Source organism: Gossypium arboreum, chromosome 11, assembly GCF_025698485.1.
Source record: "Gossypium arboreum isolate Shixiya-1 chromosome 11, ASM2569848v2, whole genome shotgun sequence".
Taxonomy (NCBI): Eukaryota; Viridiplantae; Streptophyta; class Magnoliopsida; order Malvales; family Malvaceae; genus Gossypium; species Gossypium arboreum.
In genome coordinates, this window is record NC_069080.1 from 129,833,304 (window position 1) to 129,848,998 (window position 15,695).

Here is a 15,695-nt window from a genome sequence, read left to right on the forward strand (position 1 = left end):
TGAGTACTTGATATCCATAATTTATGGTACAAATTGATACAAATTGATAATAGGTTAGGTAAATGTTTCATAATAATAGGTTAGGTAAATGTTTCATAATAATAGGTTAGGTAAGTGTTCCATGATAATAGGTTAGGTAAATGTTCCATGATAATAGGTTAGGTAAATGTTTCATGATAAGAATTTCATGTCTTTTGTATTAAAGAATTAAATGGATGAAATATGAAGTTTTATTAAAAGAAAAGGGTGAAAAGAACAAAGTTTTGTCCATCTTTGTTCATCATAGCTGAAAGTTAGAGAAGAGAAAAGAGAGGAGAAAGCTCTTGAGTATTTGGTCATTAGGAGGAGGAAAATTGAAGGTAAGTTCTTGGTACCTTGCTTCTATCTTGAGGTTCATGAGTTCTTCTTGATTCTACCTTAACTCTTGAAGTATATTTTGATTTTTAGTTGTGTTTTGAGCATTTGGTCATGAATTAAAATGAAGGAAATAGTTGTTGTTTCATGTTCTTTTGATGAAAAATGGAAGATATGTGAAGTTGAGCCAAACAAATAAGCATGCATGTGCCTTAGATGCTAAAGGGAAAATCGGCTAACATGTTGTGCTTTAAAATGATGAAATGGAGATTATGCTTAAGTAAAAATCATAGATATGTGATGATTGATTGGTGATATACATGTTTAAATAACATGCATGCAAGATAGGTGTATGAAAGAGTGATTTGGTAATAAATCTGCTTGGGACAGCAGCAGTAACGTGACTTTGGAAAATCATCATAAATTGTGGGAGATGAATTAGAAGCTTAATAAATTATGTAATTAAAGCTTATTGAGTCTAGTTTCTAATGAAATAAACAAGAACATATTTTGAATTCTGTACAATGAGAAATTTGATTCGTAATGAAGTGTGGTCAGATTAGTCAAACAGTGAAACATGGGAAACTTTGAGAAATTTCTGGTATTGATTGGCTAAACCAAAAATTCTGAAAATTTTATGGATAGAAGATATATGAGTCTATTTTCAGGGAAAATTAACGGAACTTGATTTGGAGTTTCGTAGCTCCAGTTATAAATAATTTAGTGACTGTTGCTCAGGAAGACAGCTTGCAGCGAGATTATGATTATGTGGTAAACATTGACAAAAATTTGTTAATGAGTTGCTTATTGATTTCTTATAAGCTTCCTATGATCTGTAGGTGTGGTTGGCCGAATATTGTAAGGGGTTAATACGTAGTTTGTATTTGAATAGTTAGATTAACGTGTTAGTAATCCAATTGTAGGCGGTTCGTGTGTGGATCTCGTCAGCATATCGTCGCAAACAGGTGTGTAACTAACACCCTCTTTCTTAGTCTAGATCGGCAAAAGTCGAAAAACTGAAATGCCGAAAACCGGTATTTTGTAGATTTGCGAGTGTGCGAATGCTCATGAGGTAAATCGATTAATGTTTTTGGTAAGTTACAATGTTTGGACTGCAAAGTGCATGATTTCTGTGCCCTCAATATTTTTGGGCTTAATGGGCCAAAATTGGAATGATGGGCCAACGGGCCCAATTCGGTAAGAACCCTCGGTACGTGATTCTGTTAGTACGTGAAAAGTAAGAATATGCATGAAAAACCCTGAAAGTAGCTAAATTACTAAATACCCTTATGTATGGAAAATTACTGTTATACCCCTAGGTGCAAAATTACCGAAATACCCCTAGGGTTAAATTGACCTAAATGCATGTTTGATTGTTGTTATTTACTGCATGCCATGTTGTTATTATCTGATGCATGGGACTGGGATATTGACGGAGCAAGTACTGAAAGTGGCTTGTCCACGTACTGGAGGCTTTGCCTCAATTTACTGTTAACTGAGCAACAAGGCTGCAACTGTGGAGTGTTGGGCTGGGTGGGTTGAGCTATTCTCCACATGGAGTGTATGGCTGGTACGGATGGAGTGTAGTGGTTGGTGGGTTGAGTAGTCTCCCCAAATGGGCTTGCATATGTTTACTAATGTTGCATGTATTTTGAAATGGGCCTATGGGCCATACTATTATCTGAATAAGGGGCTAAGGCCCAGTTTATTGTAATTTGAAAAGGGCTCTGGCCCAGTACCACTGTTACCCAAATGGGCTTGCATATGTTATTGATGTTGCATGTATTTTGAAATAGGCCTATGGGCCATACTGTTATCTGAATAAGGGGCTAAGGCCCAATTTATTGTAATCTGAAAAGGGCTCGCCCGAGACCACTATTACTGAATGGGCTTAGGCCCAATGGGCTTGAGCTGACTTGGACTTTGAATGGGTTTTCCTTACACACTGAGTTTCCCCAAACTCACCCTTTTATTTTCATCCACGCAGGAAATCCCCAACCATAGTGGGCTTGGAGCTGTGAGGGAATTCGGAGTGGCCACCCGTTCTGAAAGTTTGATTTTCTTCTGGTGAACTGGACATCCTTTTATTTACGTTTCAAGTTTTTGGGCTTTTAAATGTAATAAGGCCGCTTAATTATTTTATGGTTTTAATATGTATTACTAAGATAGGTAATACTTATATTTAACTGTTGAAATTAGATAGCTTTAGGGCGCGTTTTCAAAAACAACAATTGATTTCAAAATAACACGACAACAAGCAAAGCTTCCGCAATGAAAGTATTTTCCAAAATTAATCACTTTTCCTAAAAATTGGTTTCCTAGAAATATCCATGACGTTAAGGTGTGGCAATGGCGGTATGCATGTCTAGGATTGGATCCGAATGGAGCTTGGTACTTAAGCAGTCCGATGGACTCACCACCTTTTTTCCGGTTTCCTACCTGGTGCACAGCTTCCATTCACTTTAACCCATAATGAAATTATCTTTTGAACATCAAGTACGATTTTCTAGACTTAGAATGGAAATTTTTTTACGTTTTGATGTGGCATGCGGATCCGCCATAACTTCTCGGCGGGTTTGGGGTGCTACATTTAGTAGTATCGAGCCAGTTGCAACAACTCGGTACTGTGGAATGGGTTTACAAAATCAAAGATTTTCGAAAGCGAAAATTTTATAAAGAATGCGAAAACTCGATTTTCAAAATTTAGATCTTTAGAAGGTGGCATTCGAATCTCCTACCAAGCACTGTAAGTATTACTCGAACTCTTCGAATATTTTTCTAAATTATCATGCATCTTCAAACCCTACTAGGACACTCTAGATAGGATGATACTGAAACCATAGGAAAATCTGATAAGAGATTGAAACTGTAGCTAGACTTTGATTCTGCGAAAACAAACTCTCAACTACTGTCTGATTCATAAAACATCTGTAATAAACATTGGAATATTAATTGATGCATAAAAATTCGTAATCAAGATAATACGATATGAGTACAAGAGGCCATGGATGGGGCCGAGGAAGTGCTCGAGCGAGATCTTCGTCTTCGAGACATATGCCGACGGTGGATGCACCGGTACCACCGGCAACAAAGGTAGAGTCTCATGACCGCGGTGCCGAGGATGATGCCCTATCACAGGCAATACTTCGTGTTCTGGAAAGGGTTGCGGGACAAGTTCGACACGAAATTTGAGGATTGATTTCTGAATGACTCCGGGCCAACGGAGCGGAGATCTTTATAGGTGCGTCTGGTATAGCCCCGAATGTGGTGGAATATTGGTTGGAGGCCATCGAATGAATTATGGACAACTTGGACTGCTCTGAGGAGATTGTGAGTGGGGTATCTGTACTAAGTCATTTGAGTCACTCGGTTAGGGTAGACAAACTGTATAGGAATGTACCCTTAGAAACTCAAGGCAATGTTTTTCCTGAAGATCTGATGGAGTTACCGTTCGGAGAGTTTGACCTCATTCTGGGAATGGATTGGCTTGTTAAGCATAAGGCGACTCTGGATTGTGCTTCTAAACGAATGGTGTTAAGAACTACAAAGGATGAGGAGGTTATGGTGATAGGTGAGCGAAGGGATTATTTGTCCAATGTGGTGTCGGCATTAAGAGCCGAAAAGTGGATTCGGAAAGGTTGTAAGGTTTATTTGGCATTTGTAAGTCGGTTAGAAGAGGAGGGACCGATAAAGGATAAGGTTAGGACCGTAAAGGAGTTCCAAGATGTTTTTAGGAGGAGCTTCGAGATTACCTCCGAACCGAGAAGTTGAGTTTGGAATAGATTTGTTGCACGAACGGCGCTGTGTCTATCGCACCGTATAAAATGGCACCGAAGGAGTTAGTGGAGTTAAAGGCTCAAATTCAAGAGTTGTTGGATAGGGGCTTCATTAGGCCAAGCGTATCTCCATGGGGAGCACCGGTGCTATTTGTGAAGAAAAGGACGGGACAATGCGCATGTGCATCGATTACGCCAGCTTGAACAAACCGATGATAAAGAACAAATACCCTCCGCCAAGGATTGATGATTTATTTGACCAACTTAGAGGAGCTTGGTATTTTCCAAGATTGACCTTCGATCCGGATACCATCGATTAAGGGTAAAGGAAGTGGATATTCATAAGACAACATTCGTGACTCGATATGGTCATTACGAGTTTCGGTTATGCCGCTTTGGGTTGACGAATGCACCGCCGCTTTCATGGATCTAATGAATCGAGTGTTCCAACCTTACTTGGACCGATTCGTGGTAGTTTTCATCGATGATATTCGGTATACTCGGAAACCGAGGAGAAACATGAGGAGCATCTACGTACAGTCTGCAAGTCTTTGAGAGAGAAGAACCGTATGCAAAGTTTAGTAAGTGTGAATTTTGGTTGCGAAGTGGCTTTTCTAGGTCATGTGGTTTCTGCCAAGGAATTAGAGTGGATCCTCGAAAAATTGAGGCGATTCGGGATGGAAGCCACCAAAATCGATGATCGAAAATTCGGAGTTTTACGGGTTTGGCGGCTATTACCGAAGGTTTGTAGAAGGATTTTCTCGATTGCTTGCACCATTGATGGCTCATAAGGAAAGGGGTAGCATTTATCTGGATGAGAGTCAAGAAAAGCTTTTGACCATTTGAAAAGGTATTGATGAAGCACCGGTGTTGATTCAACCGAGTCTGGAAGGACTTCACTGTGTACAGCGATCGTCACATGTGGGGTTAGGATGTGTCTTGATGCAAGAGGGTAAGGTGGTCGCTTATGCTTCCGACGACTTAAGTCTCATGAAGCGAACTACCCTACGCACGACTTAGAGCTAGCGGTGATCTTTGCGTTGAAAATCTAGAGACATTACTTATATGGAGAAAAGTGTATCATATACACGGACCATAAAAGCCTAAAGTATCTGTTAACTCGAAGGAGTTAAACCTTAGGCAACGAAGATGGGTAGAGTTGCTTAAGGATTACGATCGTTCGATTGAGTACCACCTGTAAGGCTAACGTGGTGGTGATCGTTGAGTAGAAGGGTTGTTTCGATTTGAGAGCCTTGTTTGCACGTTTGAGTCTGCTTGATGATGGAAGTCTGTTAGCAGAATTGCAAGTGAGGCCTATTTGGACTGAACAAATTAAAGAAAAACAGTTGAAGGATAACTCGTTGATTCTTCGGTTTCAGCAAGTTGAGAAGGGTGAGAATGAGGATTTTGGACTGAATACTGAAGGAGTTTTATGCTTCCGAGGAAGAATTTGTGTTCCGAAGGACTCTGACTTGAGAAAGTCAATATTGAAGGAAGCTCATGGAGGACTTTGTGCCATGCATCCTGGAGGGAATAAGTTGTATCACGACTTGCGAGAACTGTACTGGTGGCCTGGGCTTAAACGAGAAGTAACGGAGTTCGTGGGGAAATGTCTGACATGCCAGCAAGTGAAAGCTGAACATCAATTTCCTTCTGGATTACTGCAACCGGTGAAAATTCCATTGTGGAAGTGGGAGAGAGTCACTATGGACTTTGTGAGTGGGCTACCTTTGACACCCACCAAGAAAGATTCTGTGTGGGTAGTGGTGGATAGGTTAACAAAATCTGCCCATTTCATACCAGTTCGATTACTCCCTGCAAAAGTTGGCTAGGTTGTATGTGGCGAGATAGTACGACTACATGGAGTGCCAAGGTCGATTATTTCCGATCGAGACCCTAGGTTTATATCTCGGTTCGGAAGAAGTTGCGGGAGGCATTGGGTACACGTTTGATTTCAAGATCGCCTTTCACCCACAAACAGATGGACAGTCGGAAAGGGTTATTCAGATTTTGGAGGATATGTTAAGGGGTTGTATCATCAATTTTCGTGGGAGTTGGGAGGACTACTTGCCATTGGCGGAGTTTGCATACAATAACAGCTACCAAGCAAGTATTCAGATGGCTCCATATGAGGCACTTTATGGGCGGAGATGTCGTTGCGCCTACGTGTTGGACGAGTTGGGTGAACGACAAGTGCTTGGACCGGAGTTGGTGGTAGATACTGAAAGTAAGGTTAAGTTGATAAGAGATCGATTAAAGAGGCATCGATAGATGAAGTCGATCACGGACCTAAAGCGCAAAGAGATAGAGTTCGCGGTTGGGGATATGGTTTTTTTTAAAGGTTTCACCTTGGAAAAAGATCTTGAGATTCGGCAAGAAAGGCAAATTGAGTCCGTGGTTTATAGGGCCTTATCGAGTTCTTAAGCGAGTAGGGCCAGTAGCGTATCAGTTAGAGTTACCACCAGAGTTAGACAGAATCCATGACGTTTTTCATGTGTCTATGTTAAGACAATATCGATCGGATCCCTCACATGTTGTGCCAGTAGAGGAGATTGAAGTAAGGACTGATTTGACCTTTGAGGAAGAACCCATACAAATTTTAGATCGAGAGGTTAAAGTTCTAAGAAGGAAGTCGGTTCCGTTGGTAAAAGTACTTGTATGGCGTAATGATGGGAGGAAGAAGCTACTTGGGAATCGAAGAGACTATCGTCAACAATACCCTCAACTATTTGGATCGAGTAAATTTCGAGGCCGAAATTTCTTTAAGGGGGGTAGAGTTGTAACGCCCCAATTTTTGGAAATTCTGTGAATGTTGGCATAGGTTTAATTATGTTTGTAGGCCTCTAGAAGGCCCAAGCTTAAGATAGAACCCGATAATTTTAGTTAATTTTTGTTCCATAAGAAAAGGGAGTGAAATTATGAAATAGGACTTATGTGAAAATGTTTGAAAATGCTATAGGCTAAATTGAGGTGGCCAAATAAATAGGAGTGCAAAATAGGAGGATTTGCATGACAAACCTCCCATTTTACATGAAGTGGCTAGCCATCATGTTGTTGTAGACAATATGAGTACTTGATATCCATAATTTATAGTACAAATTGATACAAATTGATAATAGGTTAGGTAAATGTTTCATAATAATAGGTTAGGTAAATGTTTCATAATAATAGGTTAGGTAAGTGTTCCATGATAATAGGTTAGGTAAATGTTCCATGATAATAGGTTAGGTAAATGTTTCATGATAAGAATTTCATGTCTTTTGTATTAAAGAATTAAATGGATGAAATATGAAGTTTTATTAAAAGAAAAGGGTGAAAAGAACAAAGTTTTGTCCATCTTTGTTCATCATAGCTGAAAGTTAGAGAAGAAAAAAGAGAGGAGAAAGCTCTTGAGTATTTGGTCATTAGGAGGAGGAAAATTGAAGGTAAGTTCTTGGTACCTTGCTTCTATCTTGAGGTTCATGAGTTCTTCTTGATTCTACCTTAACTCTTGAAGTATATTTTGATTTTTAGTTGTGTTGTGAGCATTTGGTCATGAATTAAAGTGAAGGAAATAGTTGTTGTTTCATGTTCTTTTGATGAAAAATGGAAGATATGTGAAGTTGAGCCAAACAAATAAGCATGCATGTGCCTTAGATGCTAAAGGGAAAATCGGCTAACATGTTGTGCTTTAAAATGATGAAATGGAGATTATGCTTAAGTAAAAATCATAGATATGTGATGATTGATTGGTGATATACATGTTTAAATAACATGCATGCAAGATAGGTGTATGAAAGAGTGATTTGGTAATAAATCTGCTTGGGACAGCAGCAGTAACGTGACTTTGGAAAATCACCATAAATTGTGGGAGATGAATTAGAAGCTTAATAAATTATGTAATTAAAGCTTATTGAGTCTAGTTTCTAATGAAATAAACAAGAACATATTTTGAATTCTGTACAATGAGAAATTTGATTCGTAATGAAGTGTGGTCAGATTAGTCAAACAGTGAAACATGGGAAACTTTGAGAAATTTCTGGTATTGATTGGCTAAACCAAAAATTCTGAAAATTTTATGGATAGAAGATATATGAGTCTATTTTCAGGGAAAATTAACGGAACTTGATTTGGAGTTTCGTAGCTCCAGTTATAAATAATTTAGTGACTGTTGCTCAGGAAGACAGCTTGCAGCGAGATTATGATTATGTGGTAAACATTGACAAAAATTTGTTAATGAGTTGCTTATTGATTTCTTATAAGCTTACTATGATCTGTAGGTGTGGTTGGCCGAATATTGTAAGGGGTTAATACGTAGTTTGTATTTGAATAGTTAGATTAACGTGTTAGTAATCCAATTGTAGGCGGTTCGTGTGTGGATCTCGTCAGCATATCGTCGCAAACAGGTGTGTAACTAACACCCTCTTTCTTAGTCTAGATCGGCAAAAGTCGAAAAACCGAAATGCCGAAAACCGTATTTTGTAGATTTGCGAAAAGTCGAATGCTCATGAGGTAAATCGATTAATGTTTTTGGTAAGTTACAATGTTTGGACCGCAAAGTGCATGATTTACGTGCCCTCAATATTTTTGGGCTTAATGGGCCAAAATTGGAATGATGGGCCAACTGCCCAATTCGTAAGAACCCTCGATGCGTGATTACATTAGTACGTGAAAAGTAAGAATATGCATGAAAAACCCGAAAGTAGCTAAATTACTATAATACCCTTATGTATGGAAAATTCTTGTTATACCCTAGGTGCAAAATTACCAAATACCCCTAGGGTTAAATTGACCTAAATGCATGTTTGATCGTTGTTATTTATCGCATGCCATGTTGTTATTATCGATGCATGGGATCGGGATATTGACGAACAAGTCTGAAAGTGGCTTGTCCACGATCTTGGAGGCTTTGCCTCAATTCTATCGTTAATCGAGCAACAAGGTCAGCAATCGTGGAGTGTTGGGTTGGGTGGGTTGAGCTATTCCCACATGGAGTGTATGGCTGGTACGGATGGAGTGTAGTGGTTGGTGGGTTGAGTAGTCTCCCAAATGGGCTTGCATATGTTTACTAATGTTGCATGTATTTTGAAATGGGCCTATGGGCCATACTATTATCTGAATAAGGGCTAAGGCCCGGTTTATTGTAATTTGAAAAGGGCTCGCCCGAGACCACTGTTACCCAAATGGGCTTGCATATGTTATTGATGTTGCATGTATTTTGAAATGGGCCTATGGGCCATCAAGATCTGAATAAGGGCCTAAGGCCCAATTTATTGTAATCTGAAAAGGGCTCGCCCAGACCACTGCATTACTGAATGGGCTTAGGCCCAATGGGCTTGAGTGACTTGGACTTTGAATGGGTTTTCCTTACACACCGAGTTTCCCCAAACTCACCCTTTTATTTTCATCCACGCAGAAATCCCCAACCATAGTGGGCTTGGAGTCAGTGAGGGAATTGAGAGTGGCCACCCGCTCGAAAGTTTGATTTTCTTCCGTGAACTGGACATCCTTTTATTTACGTTTCAAGTTTTGGGCTTTTAAATGTAATAAGGCCGCTTAATTATTTTATGGTTTTAATATGTATTACTAAGATAGGTAATACTTATATTTAATCTGTTGAAATTAGATAGCTTTAGGGCGCGTTTTCAAAAACAACAATTGATTTCAAAATAACACGACAACAAGCAAAGCTTCCGCAATGAAAGTATTTTCCAAAATTAATCACTTTTCCTAAAAATCGGTTTCCTAGAAATATCCATGACGTTAAGGTGTGGCAATGGCGGTATGCATGTCTAGGATTGGATCCGAATGGAGCTTGGTACTTAAGCAGTCCGATGGACTCACCACCTCTTTTCCGGTTTCCTACCTGGTGCACAGCTTCCATTCACTTTAACCCATAATGAAATTATCTTTTGAACATCAAGTACGATTTTCTAGACTTAGAATGGAAATTTTTTTTTTTACGTTTTTGATGTGGCATGCCGGATCCGGCCATAACTTCTCGGCCGGGTTTGGGGTGCTACATTCCATTGCTCCAGATATAAATAATTTAGTGACTATGACTCAAGTAGACAACTTGATAAGAACATATAAGAAAATAGTGAAATTGTGTGTACATATATTAAGGATGAGGAATGGATAGGATGAGGAGGAAAATATATATGTATCTTTAGCTAGCATGGCTAATTTGCATGTTTTAGGCTTAGGGACTAAATTGAATAAAAGTAAAACTTTTATGGGCAATTTTGTAAAAATATAAAAAATGACCAAATTGCATGAAATGAATTATTTTATTATTTAAATTACAAAATTGAATGAAATTATTAATTTAGATCAAGATCGGGTGAAAACATATTTTAGGGATTAAATTAAAAAGTGTTGAAATTATAGAAAATTCTTATATTTCATTGAATCCATGGGTTGTTATCAATATGCATGAGAATAGTTAGGCTTGAAATAAGGATTAAATTACAAGAATTTATTTTTCTGAGCCTAAGGATGAAATAGTCATTAATTAAAAGTTTAGGGGCAAAATGGTAATTTTTCCTAGAGCATTAATTGAATATATCAGAACATGAAATGAATGAAAATGATGATTAAATTTATTTATAAAGATCTAGATGAATCAAATATGAGACTTGAACGTAGGAAAGAAAAGATATCGAATTAGTAAAATTGTAAACACGAACAAGCAACAATGTAAGTTCGTGCAACTTGAATTGAATTCTTGAATGCTTGAATTGTATATTTATGTGACATAAATGTGAATTGAATGTTTAATGTATTATAATAGATGAAATACTGATAATACTTGATAAAAAGAGAAACAAATCCCGGCTGGATGGAATGGAATTCGATGGATCACTAAAAAGGATTTGACAGTAAAACGGATCTAGCCCGGATGGGTGATCCTGGTATTAGCCCTCCCGAAGAATATGTGTGAAAAGGATCTAGCCCGAACTGGTGATCCTAATATAAGCCCTCCCGAAGAATATGTGTGAGTCTGGACTGATAATCCCACTGTAAGAAATGAGGTTCGCGGGAGTGTGCTCTCTTGCAGGGGATTTAACCTGGACTGATAATCTTGTTGTAAGCAATGAGGTTCGCGAGAGTGTGCTTTCTAAAAAGGACTTATGTATATATGTGTACGAATTGACAGTTAATGAGATTGTACACTATAAGTTCCAAGAAATCCAATGGGATAAATATAGAAAATGGTAAGTACTTGAAATCACGAAATTAAACTTGAAATACATAGAAATGATAATTATTTGATATATTGAAATATGACATGGAAAATACATTTATGTGAAACTTGCCTGATAATTATGCATATTCAAGATTATGAACTGCTACTGGAATAAATATACACTAAACTCATGAAAATGATGATACATGGAATATTGTCATAATGAATTGAATGATTTATATTTAGGAAGAAACAACAAGAGAATGATATGTATCATGAAATGTAAATATAAGACTATCTTTGAAACGTTGATACAAGGAAAATTATGTATATTAAGATGAGTAATAAATTCAAGTAAGACATGACGAGAAAATAAGTTTGTCAATATTAAAGTACGCTAACCAATGTTGTTGCTTGAAGTTTAGGCAAAAGCCAAATTACTGATTTAATGGTAATATATTTATTTATTTGATGCATTGAATCAGTAAGTATTTAAGTGAAATTTTTTTACGATTTGTAAAATCTTGTAATTTTCCGAAACCCTGTTTTGGCAGTGGATACAGGTTAGGGGTGTTACAGAAAAAAATTTAGTAAAGTATTTTCCACTAACTAAGACAACCAAGCAGAGGAATGATATCTCTTCCTTCGTGGAAATGGATTTAAAGACCCTATATGATGCATAAGAGAGGTATAAGGATTTATTGAAAAGGTTCCCTCATCATGGGTTACCTTTACGGCTACATGTTCAAACCTTCTACAACAGTTTGAACCCCTCGACTAGGCAATTGATCGATGCAACTGCCAGTGGGACTCTAAATAATAAAACACTTGAAGAGGCTTATGAGTTTTTAGAGGAGATGTCACTGAATAATTATTAGTGGCAAGTCATATGAACAAAGCCCACAAAAGCAGCTGGTGCTTTTAATGTAGATGCGGTCACCATGTTGTTAAATCAGGTAGAACTTTTGAATAAAAAGATTGATGGTTTATATGGTTCTACACAGGTACAGTTGGTAATGCAGTGCGATACAAATGGAGGAGGATGAACAATCCAGAATGCCTATCCTACAACCCTAGCATAGAGAACAAACAAGTCAACTACATGGGTAACAATTCTAGACCTCAGAATAATCCCTATAGTAATACTTATAATGTAGGTTAGAGGAACCATCCCAACTTCTCTTGGGGTGGTCAAGGAAATCAGAGACCACAACCCCCTCTAGGCTTTCAACAACAGTTATACCAGTAAGATAAAAAGCTGAATCTTAAGGAGATGCTGACGAAGTTTATTTTAGTGTTAGAAACAGCTTCCAAAACACCGAAACCACACTTAAAAATCAGCAAGCATCGACTCAAGGACTCAAGAACCAGATAGGTCAGCTTGCTGAGTTTATTTCAGAGAAACCACAAGGTAGCTTGCCCAGCAACACCGAAACTAACCCAAGAGAGCAGCTTCATACAATTATAATTTGAGATAAAGAAGGGTTAGTTGAATCGTAACCAGAACTAAGGCAAGAAAATGTGGAAAGTCAAGGTAAGGTTGAGGTGAGCCACAGTGAACAAAAAGCAATAGGTAAGGAGTATAAACCTCGTGTGCCATATCCAAATACGACAAAGAAAGACCATACAAATGAAAATTTTGGTAAATTTCTTAAACATCTGAAAAAGTTGCATATTAACTTACCGTTTATTGAAGCTCTTTCGAAGATGCCCAATTCAGTTAAATTTCTAAAAGAGCTTTTGGCAAACAAATGAAAGTTAGATGATTCATCACACGTGGAGCTAAATACAGTTTGGTCAGCTATCTTACATAATAGACTACCCAATAAGTTGAAAGATCCAGGGAGTTTTACTATTCCTTATTTAATTGGTAGTTTAAATGTTAATAATGCTTTGGCTGATTTAGGGGCTATTATTTATGTCATGCCTTATAAAATGTTTAAACAACTAGGTCTTGGGAAACCCAAACAAACTAGGATAAGTATTCAATTGGCAGATAGAACCATTAGATTTCCTAGGGGTATTGTTGAAGTCGTTCTTGTTAAAATTGATAAATTCATATTCCCAATTGATTTTTTTGTCTTAGACATGGATGAGGATAGTGACGTACCTTTAATTTTAGGACGACCCTTTTTAGCAACTGCCAAAACTATTATTGATGTTGGTATTGGTGAATTAATACTTTGTGTAGGTGATGACACGATTAAACTTCAAGCTCATGATTTTGTTAAGACATTTAGCAATCGGAATGATTATGCAAGTTCTGGTAATTCGAGTAATATTTTGGCTCAAACTTCTTTGCAAGAACCTCATCAGGAAAGTGAGATAGAGCCACATTCCAATCCAAGCTACAAAAATAGAACAACTCATAAAGAACGAAGGCTTCAGATCGATGAACTAGACGAATGGTGGACACATGTCGAGGAGAAACTGAAAATACACGATGTAGAACAGACGCAATGCCATGACGAGCATAAGGATGAAACAAACCACTTCAAGATTGGGGATAAGGTGTTATTAGATAAAACAAACCCTTGAATTGCCACTTCAGAGTTTAATGCGAACGGAGCAACTCCTTTTACGGTACTCAATGTCTTCCCATACGGTACAGTCGAGGTAACTCATTCTAATTTTAGTACTTTTAAGGTAAATATTACTCAACTTAAACGTTTTTTGAATAAAAGAATTCACAGTGAGAAAGAGGAGTTTTGACTTCACGAACCACCATGACCGTGCGAATACGAGGTAAGTTGAGCTTAGACTTTAAATAAGCGCTTCTCGAAAGGCAACCCGAGTGCTAACACTATTAATTTCTTAATTTTAATCATAATATTTTTAAAATTAAATAAAAAATTCAAAACCCACACGGCTTGGACACACGGGCATGTCCATGGCCGTATGGAGCCTGGGACTTAATTTTTCCAAAAATCGATAGATACATGGCTTAAAACAATCCACAAGGGTGTGTGACTGACCGTGTAGACCACACGGCCCGGGTCACACACCCTGGACACACGGGTATGACCTAGGTCGTGTGAAACCTGGGGCTAAAATTTTTAATTTTAAAATAGGTCAGAGAGTTACACTGGCAAGGCACACGGTCATGTGTGTGGTCTCACAGGAGTGTGGGAGGACACACAGGCATGTCCGAGGCCATGTGAAGACTGGGCTTTCATTTTTAACCGACACGGGCTGAGCAAAAGCCACACGGGCCTCACACGATCGTGTCCCCCATTTAAACTCTAATACCCTTTCATTTCATCTATTTTTATCTTCTTCCTAACTCCCCAAGCACCAAACCCTAGCCACCGAAACACCCCCACACCCTCACCCTCTAGCCGCTGTTCACCATACCTTTCCCTCGCCAATCACTCCTCCCTCTTTTTTCCTCTCGTCACGCAAAAAAAACCACCCGTCGCAATCGACCACCCCCTTTCTCCCTTTTTTTTCCACCATTACCCGCCCAACCACCATGCTAAAACCCTCTCCTCACCCCAACTAAACCCCCCTCACACCCTCCCACCATCATCCTTTCTTCCCTCATCAACCAATCCCCATTCCTACATGAATAGCCTATAACACCCCAAACCTGACCTAGACTTGATGTCTGAATCTGGCGAGGTCACATGAGAATCTATTTAAAATCGTGTTTACCCAAAAACTGTTCCAGTTACCACCTTTTACTTAACTCCGAAAACATATGTTGATTAATTTGCTTAAAAACATTTCTTAGTTCACGAAAGCTTAAGAACAAATAAAGTTGCAGTTCCAAAATCAATAAATAGTATTAAAAAATTTCAAACTTAAACCAAACAGTCTGAAACCAGAAATTACATAATTACCCCCAACCATATTAATTAAAATAATAAAAGCATTAGAAACCTTTAAAACCAGAATGTATGTAGCAGTGGTCACTGACGAGCCCTCCACTACACCGATCCACCTACTGCTGAGGGTTACCTGACAGGTAAATAAAATAAGGGGTGAGTTTTCACAAACTCAGTGTGTACATCCCCACAATAAAGCATACATGCAAACCGATAGCAGTCAAACGGTCATAATCGAGCCTAAGCTTTTAACAGAATCAATGTAGGCCTTAGCCCACTCAAAACAATATTAGATACATTCGGGACTTAGTCCATACGGACATGCATGCATATCAATCAGAATAGTAATGCCCACTAACCCTGCACACCATCTCTGTCCAACCCAACACACCATGTGGGGATAAAATCGACCCACCCAGCCCTACACACCAGGTATAGGGATAAAATCAACCCATCCAACCCTACACACCAAGTGGAACCATTTATGACACGTATCAGATATATGCAGCATAGCTGCCAGATGACAGGCTAATAGCCTTTTAGTCTTCCTTCTCTTTAACAACAAACCCA

General features: G+C 38.4%; 1 long non-coding RNA gene and 1 other non-coding gene across 2 annotated transcripts; one reads left to right on the top strand and one right to left on the bottom strand.

The window, feature by feature from the left end:
- The first annotated feature begins 235 nt into the window (after positions 1–235).
- On the top strand, positions 236–2,631 carry LOC128284265 (uncharacterized). The gene is made up of 3 exons (XR_008274654.1): positions 236–359; positions 1,278–1,319; positions 2,342–2,631. It is a non-coding gene; the product is annotated as an uncharacterized LOC128284265 (long non-coding RNA).
- A 9,287-nt stretch (positions 2,632–11,918) lies between these two features.
- On the bottom strand, positions 11,919–12,025 carry LOC128284875 (small nucleolar RNA R71). Its single transcript, XR_008275295.1, has one exon. It is a non-coding gene; the product is annotated as a small nucleolar RNA R71 (small nucleolar RNA).
- Between the last annotated feature and the right edge of the window lie 3,670 nt (positions 12,026–15,695).